The 12,228-nt window shown below is 46.1% G+C and overlaps 1 long non-coding RNA gene across 1 annotated transcript; it reads right to left on the bottom strand.

Annotated features, from left to right (window-relative positions):
• Positions 1 to 1,092: 1,092 nt before the first annotated feature.
• Positions 1,093 to 2,356, bottom strand: LOC111264014 (uncharacterized). Its single transcript, XR_002682596.2, has 2 exons — positions 1,997 to 2,356; positions 1,093 to 1,569 (listed from the first exon to the last, which is right to left on the bottom strand). It is a non-coding gene; the product is annotated as an uncharacterized LOC111264014 (long non-coding RNA).
• Between the last annotated feature and the right edge of the window lie 9,872 nt (positions 2,357 to 12,228).

Genomic DNA, 12,228 nt, shown 5'->3' with positions numbered 1-12,228 from the left:
CTCAGCAGTAGCGCCAAGAGCTCGTTCAGTAGCGGCCACGTCAATCGAACCATTCGTTCTTCTGTCCGTCCGACCAAGCGAAGGTGCATTGCGGACCCGTGAGCTTTTATCATATAGTGTATAGTGTAATATAGTACTACTAGAAGCTAGTTGGAACAGGGTGCAGTTGCTTCTGCCGTCCATTGCATTCGTTACTTGTAGTGGCCATGATACGATGCGACTGTAGCTGCATCACCGCTACCGTTGCTGCGGCGGCACCTCAGTAGTCATTACTGTTCTGTTGGCGCCGTCATCATCGTTGTGGTGACGATGGTCGGTCGTCAACGAGGAGTAGCGTTCGCTGGTAAAATTGCCGTTTGCAGGCTGTGATGGTATAGGGTGTTCGGCACTATCCGCGTCCGAGCAGCGAACTCACTACTAACTGATGAACACCCAACCACAACCTGTGGGTCATCTGACAGCAGAAGAGCTTCCCCATCGCTTTTATTGTTGGCGGTTATTATGACGACGATAGTCCTGACGATGTTGATGAAACGGATAAGGAAGCGGAGACAATTATTAAAATTCGGGAACGATTGGTCGCTTGCTTTGCTGACTCACCAGCGAAGCATCGCTCTAATAGAAAATCCAGACTGTTCGTTACGAAGCATGGCTGTACACACAATGGTCCCGCCCTGTCCCCTTACGCGCTAGCGACGTAACAATTCGCTTTGATATTATGGGTATTATACAGTCAAAAATACATCCACAGTTATCAATTGCCATCTTCTGTTGCGGGTGAACACTTCAAGTCAACTGTCGATCTGTGGGTATACCAAAGACGACATTCATTTTCCTAATCTGATGGCACGTGGCTGACCTGTTGATTAATTACCTTTTCATCCCTTTTTGGAACGGCTTCTGGCTCCAGCGACCGGCCACGATTGCTCTCACTGCAAGAGCCACTCCCGCTGATACTGCGGCTATACGTAAATACATCGGGAGTTCCAGTATTTAGTTATGTCTATCGACACTGTAGACGGCAGACACATTTACACGAGTAGCTAGCTACAGAGACGTTTATGCAGCAGGAGAATTCAAAAACAACCAACGTCGACATGACATAATAGTTAAATATTTATTGAAAATAAATTTATAAGCGTATTCGCAGGCAGATATACACAGTCCTGTTGAGACCTTCAGGCACCCGCATCGACGTGCGCGATGGCTCTTAGTAACAGGTCGAATTCCGTACCAGTCTGCCTGTTCGGCCAGTCGTTGCAGCAGCAGTAGTAACGCTCGTCGCCGCTATGGTTGTGACGGTTGGCGGCAACTTCGAGCCAAGACTAGTTAGAATGGCTAAGCTTTCACTTGGTCATCGTCGCGCAGATCCGGGTTCGGGGTTAACTGTCACTGGCAGTTTTTTAGGTGCCTGTACGTGTATTTCTATCAGGTCTGTATATACACGTTTCTCCTCTGGATGTCTGTGCAACGGCCTGCAGCGCCGGTTCGATGCAGATCATTACTATCAGCAGTGGTCCGCGTCCGACTGTTCAATGATTGCAGTCTGTTGCATGGCCACGCACCGCCCTGTAACACAAATTGAGAACGACCGACTACGTAGGGATCCTAGATATGTTCATGTAGGATGCCAGTCTGTGACAACGTTAGTACGCGAGATCCGGACGGAATCTGCTGCGCATATCCAGTTGACCTAGGGACAGTATGGATGTCGTTGTTTCCCGGCTATTTCCACTTGAACCAATCAAACAACTGTGCCCGATCAGTAGACATGGATCAAACAGAAATACTAATAATAATAGCACTAATAATGACATTGATTGTCCACAACCACGTAGCCGTTGCGGGGTCTATTGGGTAGAATAACGTGTGGTACGAAACGGCCAACTTTTGCATATGGCATGGCGATGCAAGCTAAGTTAAAGGTGCTGGGCGATTAGTACAGGTAGGTATTGGTGAGGATAGTTCTTGTAACTGGATAGACAGATAAACGTACCCTTGTGGTGGGTTAGTAATAGTGATGTCGCTCGCGGTCGTCGATCACCGTGTTGGCCATGATGACCATAATAGGTGACTGCGGTATTAGCATGGTAACGCAAATACAGAGATTCGTATAAATAAACAGATATACAGTTATCAATGCATAGGCAGTCTTCTATCAGAGAGTTGTCACTACCCGTCTTCGGTCGACTGAACGGTTCGTCCGACTCTCTCTCCCCCTTTATATATATACAGCTCGTTCGTCCGTGTGTTGTTTCACATTATATGTATGTCGCCTATAGCCTGCAGACTATCTGTTCGTGCCGTTCTTAATGCCGTCACCCAATTGTTGTTAGTGGATTAATGACGACATTGGTCAAAGATCATTCTCCTTCCTCCTCACGTGGAGCAACTTGATCCTTTCTAGGACTGCCTACAGCGCTGTACCTCGTGGACGGACGTTTTCAAAAGCTAAACCATTATTGACGAGGGTGAGGTGAACATATAACAGTACACAGTGGTAGAAACGGAAAGACGATGAACGCTACGAAAAATAAACTGATGGAAGTTAAGTAGCGCGCTGTTAGACATTATGCTAGCGGTTTATAAGTTACGGGGCAGTTACGAGTATGAAACGACGGAATCGACCTTGCAGCAGAACTCCAGACTCGATATTTTTGCGTACACAGCGTTATATTTATAGCGAAATGCCCAATAGAAACGAACAGTCGTTCAGTCGTATATAGTATCCTAATAATTATAATTAGACAGCAGCTAGTATTGTTGACGGATGCGCAGGATAATATTCTGGTTTGATTTTGCTGGGCGTTTGCCATGCGGTCATCTATATATATGTATATATAAGTATACAACCTAAAACTTAGCAAGCGGTCTCTATATCTTTAGTAATCATTGTTATCGCGATTTATTTTGTGGCTGCACTACCTGGTGGGCATCGTAAATAAAGTTTGCGATAAACCGCTCAGCCGTCTCGTTCGTCTCTCGTCGACCACGAGCACACGCATCGTTGACAGGCACACACACAGGCCAACACCTTACTTATTGCTTTTGCTGTGACCGCTTCTACGGGCACGGAGAAGTGTGGCAACCCAGCGACAAAGGACAAGCGACCGATATGACTGTTGACCGTATGTATACCGATCGGGTCGTATCAACCGGCCACAATCTACGACGACTACCCCATCATCGTAGCTAACAGCAGCAGCGTTACGTAAGAACGTTACCGTAGCAAGACCCCGAGCCAGCCATAAAAATGTTTCCAAATTTAGTGCCAATAGTTTGCCGGTTTGATTGAATGTTGTTACTTCTGCGATCCTTCTTTGCATTCCTCGAACACAGTTGGCTATGTGATAAGACAATATCTATTACGTATGTCATGACAACTCATCGCTAGTGAAAAGTAACATACATTCGGGTAAAATTAGAAGCTGTATGGAATAATCTTCACTCTGGCGGGGTGCAACAGAAAAAGAAAGGTAGAAAATTATTGGTAAGAAGAAGCGATTTACTTCCCTTGAATCTTGCGCGACTAGTGGCTGTTATATGGCCACGCGATCAGTTTCTAGCGTGGGATATATACACACAACGACACATTCAACTTATTTTCAACTTGTTAATCACTTAGCAATATCTATATTCGGTCGCTGAGTGACCAAGATTCAAACTGACTGCTTATGTGCCTAGTCCATGAAGTTACAGAGCCGTATTCGTTGCATCGGCAATGGTCTAGCCCACCGTGACGATGTGCGGCGCCAGTTGCCCTTTACAGCCAACACCGTCGGTCGCATCATAACACTATCGCATCACGGCCACTAGCAAGTTCTATATATATATATACATACACATGATGCGTTCGTTAAAGTTAACGGATAGTTCTATATCAGGCCAGGCGTCTGACTAGTTTAGGCCGCTGCTGTTTCGTCAGTCCTCCTCCAAGCGGTCTTCCGATGTTCTGTAACATCCGCCACCCCGCGCGCACACATTGAATCAACACAATGATCCGGACCGTGTCTCGACTGACCGACTTAGCAGAGCCATTGCAACAATTTTTTTGGGGTTTCCACCATATACGAGTGCGACTGCCATGTATATGCATCATTTGTGACCTATAGCACCATATCGACTCCCCTGACCCCTGTCCTTCGTGTACTATAAGCGATCGTTGACGAAGATGTGAGTCGTATGTGTGTATATTGAGCAGTTTCTACTATATCGTTTTTTGTTTTACCACTTAGGATCCTATCCACTCATCATCATTTACATAACAACTAGGGTTTATGATACACTAATAAAACAAGATGACCAACACGCAAAATTGGAAATCTGTCCTCACTCAGTGGGATCTGCGAAGCAGCAAGTTAACCCACACCCACAAATATAAGCGGCTAAGCCGATCTAACTTACTTCTCGCGGCAAGAATGGTTTGAATAACTCTTTTTTTTTTTTTTGTCTTTTACACCTATCATTTACCTCGACGCTTCTCGCAATTTCATTAGATCAGTAATTTTTTACTTCGAAGCTTTTATGGAAAATATTCAGTCTGTCTGCAGCAAGTTCGAGCTTCTGATCAAACCATTCAATTCACATACGCACGACATTATCGAAACGTGTACTCGTCGCTCTTAACTTCCCCACATTCGGCGACTCGATTCGATCCGTAAAAGTTTTTTTGAGACTAAAATTCATTTTCTCCCATTCGATCCACAGTGGGGACATTCCCATCGTCCGGATGAAGTTCCTCTGGGCTGTGAGGAGTAGGTAGTCGTCGGAAGACCAAAAATCGCCCGCTGCTGCTGCCATAGCACCAACATAGTTCTTTCTATATGCGCATCGGAAGATCAGCTGGACGTGTGACATTGAAAGTAAAATCGTATCCAATAGCCGAGCGGACGCCGAGGTGAAAGACGCATTGATTGAACCGACTGGCTGGTAGGACAAGCAGGCATTAATCTCAGAGCAGCTTAGCGAGACGCGTCTGAAGGAGATTCGGTAGGAAAAAAGCGCCTTTAAACATCTCGTCCTCCTATTTTTTTGCTCTCCTTTCGGAGTTCGCAGACTTTCTCGGCAGAACATACAGCCTTACATCACCGCCGTCATCATCGCCATCTATTGGCCCCGCGTCTCTTTCCCATCGTAGTGATAATGATGAAGACGAAGAACGACCAAAGGAACACAACCAACGTTACTAAGCTATTGGTGGCCACGATCGGTGTTTTCACGTTGTATGATTTCAGACTCGCTTTCTAAACGGCATCTGTTTCTTGCGAATCAAAAGGGGTTAGCCTAAGTCTGTGCCTTTTCATTGCCGCCCTATCCGTGAAGTGCGCTTATCTAAACTTTCATTTCGTCGAACGCAGCCAGGAAGCATCAGGTATGACTGTCGCTCACTGAAGATGCCCCGCTCATCCGACGCGGTCAGTGTATGCAGTTATCTAGCATGAGCGAATGCAATCAATAGATCGAAGAAGTCGGGCGTAAAAACATTTGGCGGGGGATACGAAAAAAAAAGGGGTGTTCTTCCGAGGAAAACAAGATGATTTCACGTGGCGTTGAGCAGGAATTTCGATAAGGGCCCGCGAAGCCTAACTATTGTTACCTAAATCCTGGCCTTCAGACAAAGGTGTCGGTCATTCGGAATTAGCAAAAAAAGGCCAGTACGCATTTCACTTTTCGATGCAAGCGAGTAATCATAGTCACTGTTATCATCCACATTATCAGCTACGTTATAAATAAGCGAAACGTTTGTCCACTCTGTAGAATGACTTGTGCAATCTGTCTACTAGTGAGCACAAATAAAGCTTATATATACATATAAGTGTATAGATATAAATATACTACGTGCGGCTCTTCATGCTATCAGAATAAAAGGACAATAGCTTTTTGCCGTCGACCAACGATTGTGAGCTTTCAGCTTCATTTATTTCATCAAGCATTTTACTTCCTTAGGTTTTCCCAGTAGCTTAAGCGGTTGAATCAACATCTCTCAAGATTAGGTTGCTGCATGTAAGCAACAGATTAGGTCACGAAAAACTCGGAAGCGCTCCGCCAGCCGAAAAAAAAAGGAACTCACTAGATGCAGTGGAGCTGGCTGATATCTGCGCATATGTAGATAGAAGCGAGGACAGACATATGTGGCGAAGGTAGAAATCGCTAATGGCAGACGGAGCTGGCTGACCACAGACAGGCACGACTCACAAGAAGAAGAGAGAATAGTGCTTAACTCTTCTAGAAAGGCATGTGTAGTCTGAACCTTAGGGCGAGAAGGGGTTGCAGAGCTTTGCGGCAAAACTACTACCAATAGCAGCAGAGTAGACGACCGCACAATGAAAACAGTTTCTCTTTTTGATCACCTCGTACTGTTACTGCTGCTGCTACTATCGGCCACTCGTAAGTGCGGCTGCTGCCTCCACGACGGCGACGACTGCGAGTGTGAGTGACTGCGGAGGCTCGGCTCACTCCACCACCTCTTTCGCTTGCTTCGGCGGTAATAGTGCGGCGCCGCCGGCGCTGTTCGATCTCCTTGAACCAGACTTCTTAAACAGGAGAGATCAACCATAACGGAGATGGCGGCGGCGGCGGCGACGACGGCGGCGGCAACGGCCTCTACAGCCGCTCAAGAAGCCCAATAGCGGAAGCACTGGTTTCTGAGCTTCTTCTAAGACTCTTCAGGCGAAAAACAGCATGACCTGCCTGCTCACCTGAACGGCCCGTACGAAACGAAGTATCCATCCGTTTAAAGAAAAGGCTTTGAGGACATATGTCCCACATACAGCGAGCTCTTAAGGAGCCTTATTTTCGTAGACGAGACTACGCGCGCGATTGACTTGAAGGCGAGAGCGAAAGCCAGCGAGACGGTGCGATATCGATGCGGTTGCTGCTGCTTGTTGGGTTAACTTTTTCTAGCGAAAATGACACCCTGATATCAGGGACTTCTGCTGTTGTAGTAACTATATGGTCGCATGACCATACCGCCAAACGCTTAACAGGAGCATTCAGTATCTATTTCTTCTAACGTATCCACGAGCAGCGCTGATAGCGTTGTCGGACAACTTGCTCGTAAGACGACAGCTGAGATTTCGAAGGAGGTTCCCCGATGATCTATGAACTGCGATATGACTGTGTATGCGGGTACGTATATGTATTGGTCGCTATATTGTCTGATTGACTGTACTAGCAGCAATAGCGGTATCAGAGTTCATTCGAACAGATAAGGTTTCGCAGGCACAATAAGAACGATGAATCAGTCCGATTTCATCGTCGAATTGTATGGAGGACATCGGCTAAATCTATCAAATCTCTGCTATCAACAAACGCCTCAAGTCATAACCGACCAAGGTCTTGAGATGCCTCAGTTTGCAAATTGGATCATTGTGCTAACGCTGTTTATTGAGATTAGTTTTCCGATTCAGGACGTACAAGTCGTTCGGCAGCGCTAACACTAGGAGCACTAAGGACAAACGACAGTCAAACTGAGCCATGCATTTATCATTGTGGGCGTTATGTGTTGAGATAGAAATGCAGTAAGGGTACTTATCAAACGGCACTTGGAATGCGCTGCATTTCTACTCATACTTGAACGTATGCACGAAAAAAACGTCTACGCGATACGCCTGGTCGTAACGAACAGTCTGTCAATTGGTCTATGCCGTTAAGACTACACCAAACGAACTTCGAATAAATCTACATGAAGTGCTCTCAATTATGGCATATTCTCAGTCAGCCTGTACTGCTACCGCCTTGCTTCTAATACACTATGGATAGTATAGCCAAGCGAATCATCTACATCATTCTTTCTGTATATTGTACTTAGGCTCGACGCGCTGTCAGGACGTCTTCTTGCCTGAATACTTCCTTGCCTGGTCCTTTGATTCCAAGCGACTGAAGCGCCGCTACTGTCGATGTCACTAGCAGCAGCGCCACCTCAGGGTCTGTGGCCAGCCGCCCGATTGTTGTAGTAGCAGCAGCAGCATCTGGTATAAATCACATTCTCAATTATACACTTCACCAGCGGCCATTGTGCTTCGAGTTGATTGCTACAGGCATCAGTGCAATGACGATAACAACAACCACCACTAACATTGGCCTAAGTCTTTCACTTTCTCTTCCTCACATCTTGATGACGCTTCGCGGCAGCGGCTGCTCCAGGCGCAGCCTGTTAGCCGCCTTTTTCCGCCCACCCCTTTTCTCTACATGGTGAGGGATAGCGGCTGACCCACTACAGCTGAAGCAGCAGTATCACTCACCTCCAATAGAGCCGCTATACATACACCGACGATAAGGCTCTGAAATGGGGGTACACAAACCAGCAGTTTCACAGCTACAGAGCTTTTGTCGGCAGCGTAGCGGTAGCTTTCGATGGCGCCGTGTCGAATTCTCAGCAGATTCTTCCTTCCTTAACGGATCGCCGTAGTGACCGTCCCTAGTAAGGTATCGAAATAAAGTTGTCTTTTTCAAGGTCATATCCCTCTACCTACTCTGTATAGTCAGAGGCCGAGCTCTACTTAACTGTTGTCCTGCTGAGCTGCTTCGCCGTACGTACGTATGTACGTGACGTGCGTGCGACGAAGCAGCCGCCACCCGGGGTGTCACAAAAAGCGCTCCCAAAAGCGACCGTTTTTCTAATATATAGATCGAACTCAAGCTGAAAGCATAAAAAATCGCGCTATCCTAAAATAATACTTTGGTAAATCAGTAGACTAATCACTGCTTTAGATGGTCTTAGCGGACGACTAGCAACTAACTATCAACATATCTGCGGTCAACAGCAGTGCTTGTATAACATGTATTGGCTGTTTTTAGCCATTAGGCCAAACGGACCATTTTTCTAATACGGCAGTACAACTAACATGTTAACCAATGGCAACAACATCATTTAACAAGAGACGGCTAGAGGAAGCTATATACAAGGCTTGGTGTATACACGGGGCACAATTACGCAACATGAATGTATCTCTAGCGAGCCTGCTTCTGCCGATCTGTGCGACTGTGTGCTACAGTTGAGATTTAACGTAATCAGCAAGCAGAAGGGCACTGATGTTCCGTTGGCCAGTCACACGCAGTGGTTGGATCTCATAATTGAGGTCTTATTCAGCCACGTAGGTTGACGTTCTATTTTAGCCTATAGCTTATCCTGACACGTGATTCATCTTTGTTTCGCCGAAATAAAGTTTTAAGGAAGTTAACTTTTAACTGCGTAGACAATCATCGACCTTGTCATAGAGTATTGAAAGCTTGCTTTTTACCGGCCAGAGTAGAATAAAATGATATTAAGTCGTGACAAACATATGAATCGACATATACGTTTACATGTCCTGCCTATGCTTTCCGCATGCATAAGATGGCACGGACATGGCGAGGCGTGTCTGGCTCTAATAGAGCTTTGTAACACCTTCAAATACAGCACACTTTTGTGTCTAGTTGATGACGTTATTCAAGTTAGCCATAAACTTTTACTTGAACGGTACGCTACACATCACGCTAGTATCTGCGACTGACTATTTGCATCTGTACAGAGCAGCTGTCAGTTTTCTCTACAATTGACTCTGCAATACCAGCAACCGTCTGCAACCAATCGAAAAAAAATACGTAAAAAAGTAGAAACTTTGAAAGTTACAACCCGCTACTGGGCCCGCTACGACGACCCCACGATTCGTTGGTTCGCGCAGTTTTGCAGCAACGCAACAAAGCGACATGGGCTGACGTTGTATTGCAGCGCTCTGCCAATCGTTAGGAGGAACAGGTTCCACCGAGTTTGCAGATACTCGATCCTCTTTCACCCCTGTCTTTACACATGTATCTATATATTTGTTTATGCGCTTCTGTGCGCGTATGCAGGTGGCGATATGGGTATGAGCGTGTGTCTCTTTTTCGTAATTTGGTATGCTCGAACATCTCTAAACGCACCCATAGTTGAGGACCATCAGAGAGAGAGTAGGCAATAGTCTAATGCGGGAACGCTTTTAACAATGACACAAATAGACAGAAACACAACCGTACGCTTCAAGACTATCATCAGCAAAGAAACGAAATGAAACAACGGTCAACGCTCTCCCTCGTTCTTCATTTCTTTGTTTTGAATGATCCTAAACCTAGAAGCTGATGTAGCGACGCCAGCTTGCCTAACGCAGTGGATTTACTGGATGAGGTCCACCATCATTACCACCACTATGGACACTGCTTGCAAAGATTGCTTTTGGCGACGACGACGAAGACGGTGATCGCGATGGCGATAGGGCGGCAACGAGAGGTAAAAAACTGAAGTAGAAATCCATTGCCATACGGATAACTACGCAAAGGTATAGGACATATATATATATATATGCGAAAGTAGACGAAATAATGGGGCGAAACAGGCCAACTATAGAGACGTGCATATATATAAAGGGCCAATGCTAGCGCGAAAAAGAGACTAACCGAAAAAGAAACAAAGGTGGGAAGCTACAGCTCTGTGCTTTCCTCAAAACTTAAACGGTAATCCTTAAATCAAGTTCTGTTTTTGGCCGAGGTGCGACCAAATCAGGAGCCGAAACGGGCGAGAAGCGAGTAAATAAGAGAAAGAAATATACAGCGAAATGTCCCCAAAACGGAGCGCAATACTCGACTCTATGCATATCTACACATTAGCAATGTAGGATGGAGTGGTCCCAACCTACAGGCCAGCTCGGCCTGGGGATGAATCGGACAAAAGCAACAGAACTCGCGCCCCTGTCTATCTCTCGCACTTCAGTCTATTGCCGCCGCTTGAAAATCAACAGCAAAAATATTCGACGAGTACCGGTTGGGTCACCTTAAACCAGTTTGAAATGAGTCGGGCTTTTTGCCCGGCAGGCGGCAACGATTTCGATGATCAAAATCCCGTGAGAAAAAAAAGTTGAAAAAGTTCGTTTGCGCAAAAAAATCTGGTTTACTTTGCTATTGCGAACTCGCTACGAATGTAGCTATTTCAGCTAGCTGTCCGTCATTACCGCCGTGAAAGTAGGCCCGTCAACACCAACGTCAGCGCCATCAAAACGGTAGGATACCAGGTTAGAGCTCAAAGCATAGGTTAATGTACAATATCAGTTAGAACTTGAGTCTGAAATTGTTGCTGAGCAAAAGTAGACGTTACATAGTGGGCATTCTGCTATGTGGGTGCCTGGCCATAGTGGTGGCATACGAATGTTTCGCTGAATGATACCCCATATCCGATTCCGGACCAAACCTGTATTCGACCAAACGTGTATTGGAAACCATTCATCGGTATACCATCGACCAGCACGCGGTGTCATCGTCACCAACGCACTAAGCCACTTTAGAAGTTCCTCTAACATAGACATTGTTGAATCTGCCCAGTCTAACGGGACAGCGTCGCTATACATTTATGTAGTTTATCATCATGAGCTTCCTTGCTTACCTTTTCTTATTTGACTACAAAGGAACTTATCGGTGTTATAAACGCTTATATGCATTTTCAGTGTAATACGATCTATTCTTCTACACTGTTTTTCCTTGCCCACTGGGTATTACACACACACACAAACAAAAACACACCGACATACACACGCGCACACAGTATATATGCATGTATAGACAAATGATGTGTGACGCTTGTGTTCTAGACATGTTGGTCGGATGGCAAGCCTCCGAGATCAATTGTTGCCTGTATGGGCCTTAAGAGGCTTCCTGTTTTTGTTCTCGAAGGCAAGTAGCTAGTCATATCGAGAAGAAAAAGATAGAAATTGAGGACCGTAGACTGCGCATAGCCAGAACAGCAGGCTAATGTGGACGTTTCACTTGATCCTAGCTAGTGCTCCTAGGCCTGGAAAGCTGACTACCGTAATGGTACCAACAACAAAAGCAGCCATGAATATGCTGATCCGTATCCGGACACACACAGACAAGCGAACAAATGCACGCTAGAAAGTGCAACGGCGTCTATCGGCTTTCGCGCACCTTGTATCGCACAATTGTTTACCCTGGCGGCCCTGAAAGTCTCTTAACCCTTCGGCGACCGGGCAGTCGCTTCGTGGCGTTTGTGCTAATCCAGTGATCGCGCGACGAATCAAACAACAGCGGCGTAACCGTCTAGTCTTACAGCCCCTACCAGCAATTCGCTGCTGAACACAAGAAGACTGTGACCAAAATGTGCCCAAGTCGACGATAGCAATGGCACTTTGATAGCGACACTCTACGACGGAGGCCTTGCGCTTCATAGACGCCGTTGCCGCTGCTACAGCTATTGGTGAGTAT

The sequence above is a fragment of the Varroa jacobsoni genome, unplaced genomic scaffold, assembly GCF_002532875.2.
Source record: "Varroa jacobsoni isolate VJ856 unplaced genomic scaffold, vjacob_1.0 scaffold_812, whole genome shotgun sequence".
NCBI lineage: Eukaryota > Metazoa > Arthropoda > Arachnida > Mesostigmata > Varroidae > Varroa > Varroa jacobsoni.
The sequence above is the reverse complement of the archived record's forward strand: the minus strand, read 5'-3'. Positions and strand labels throughout refer to the sequence as shown.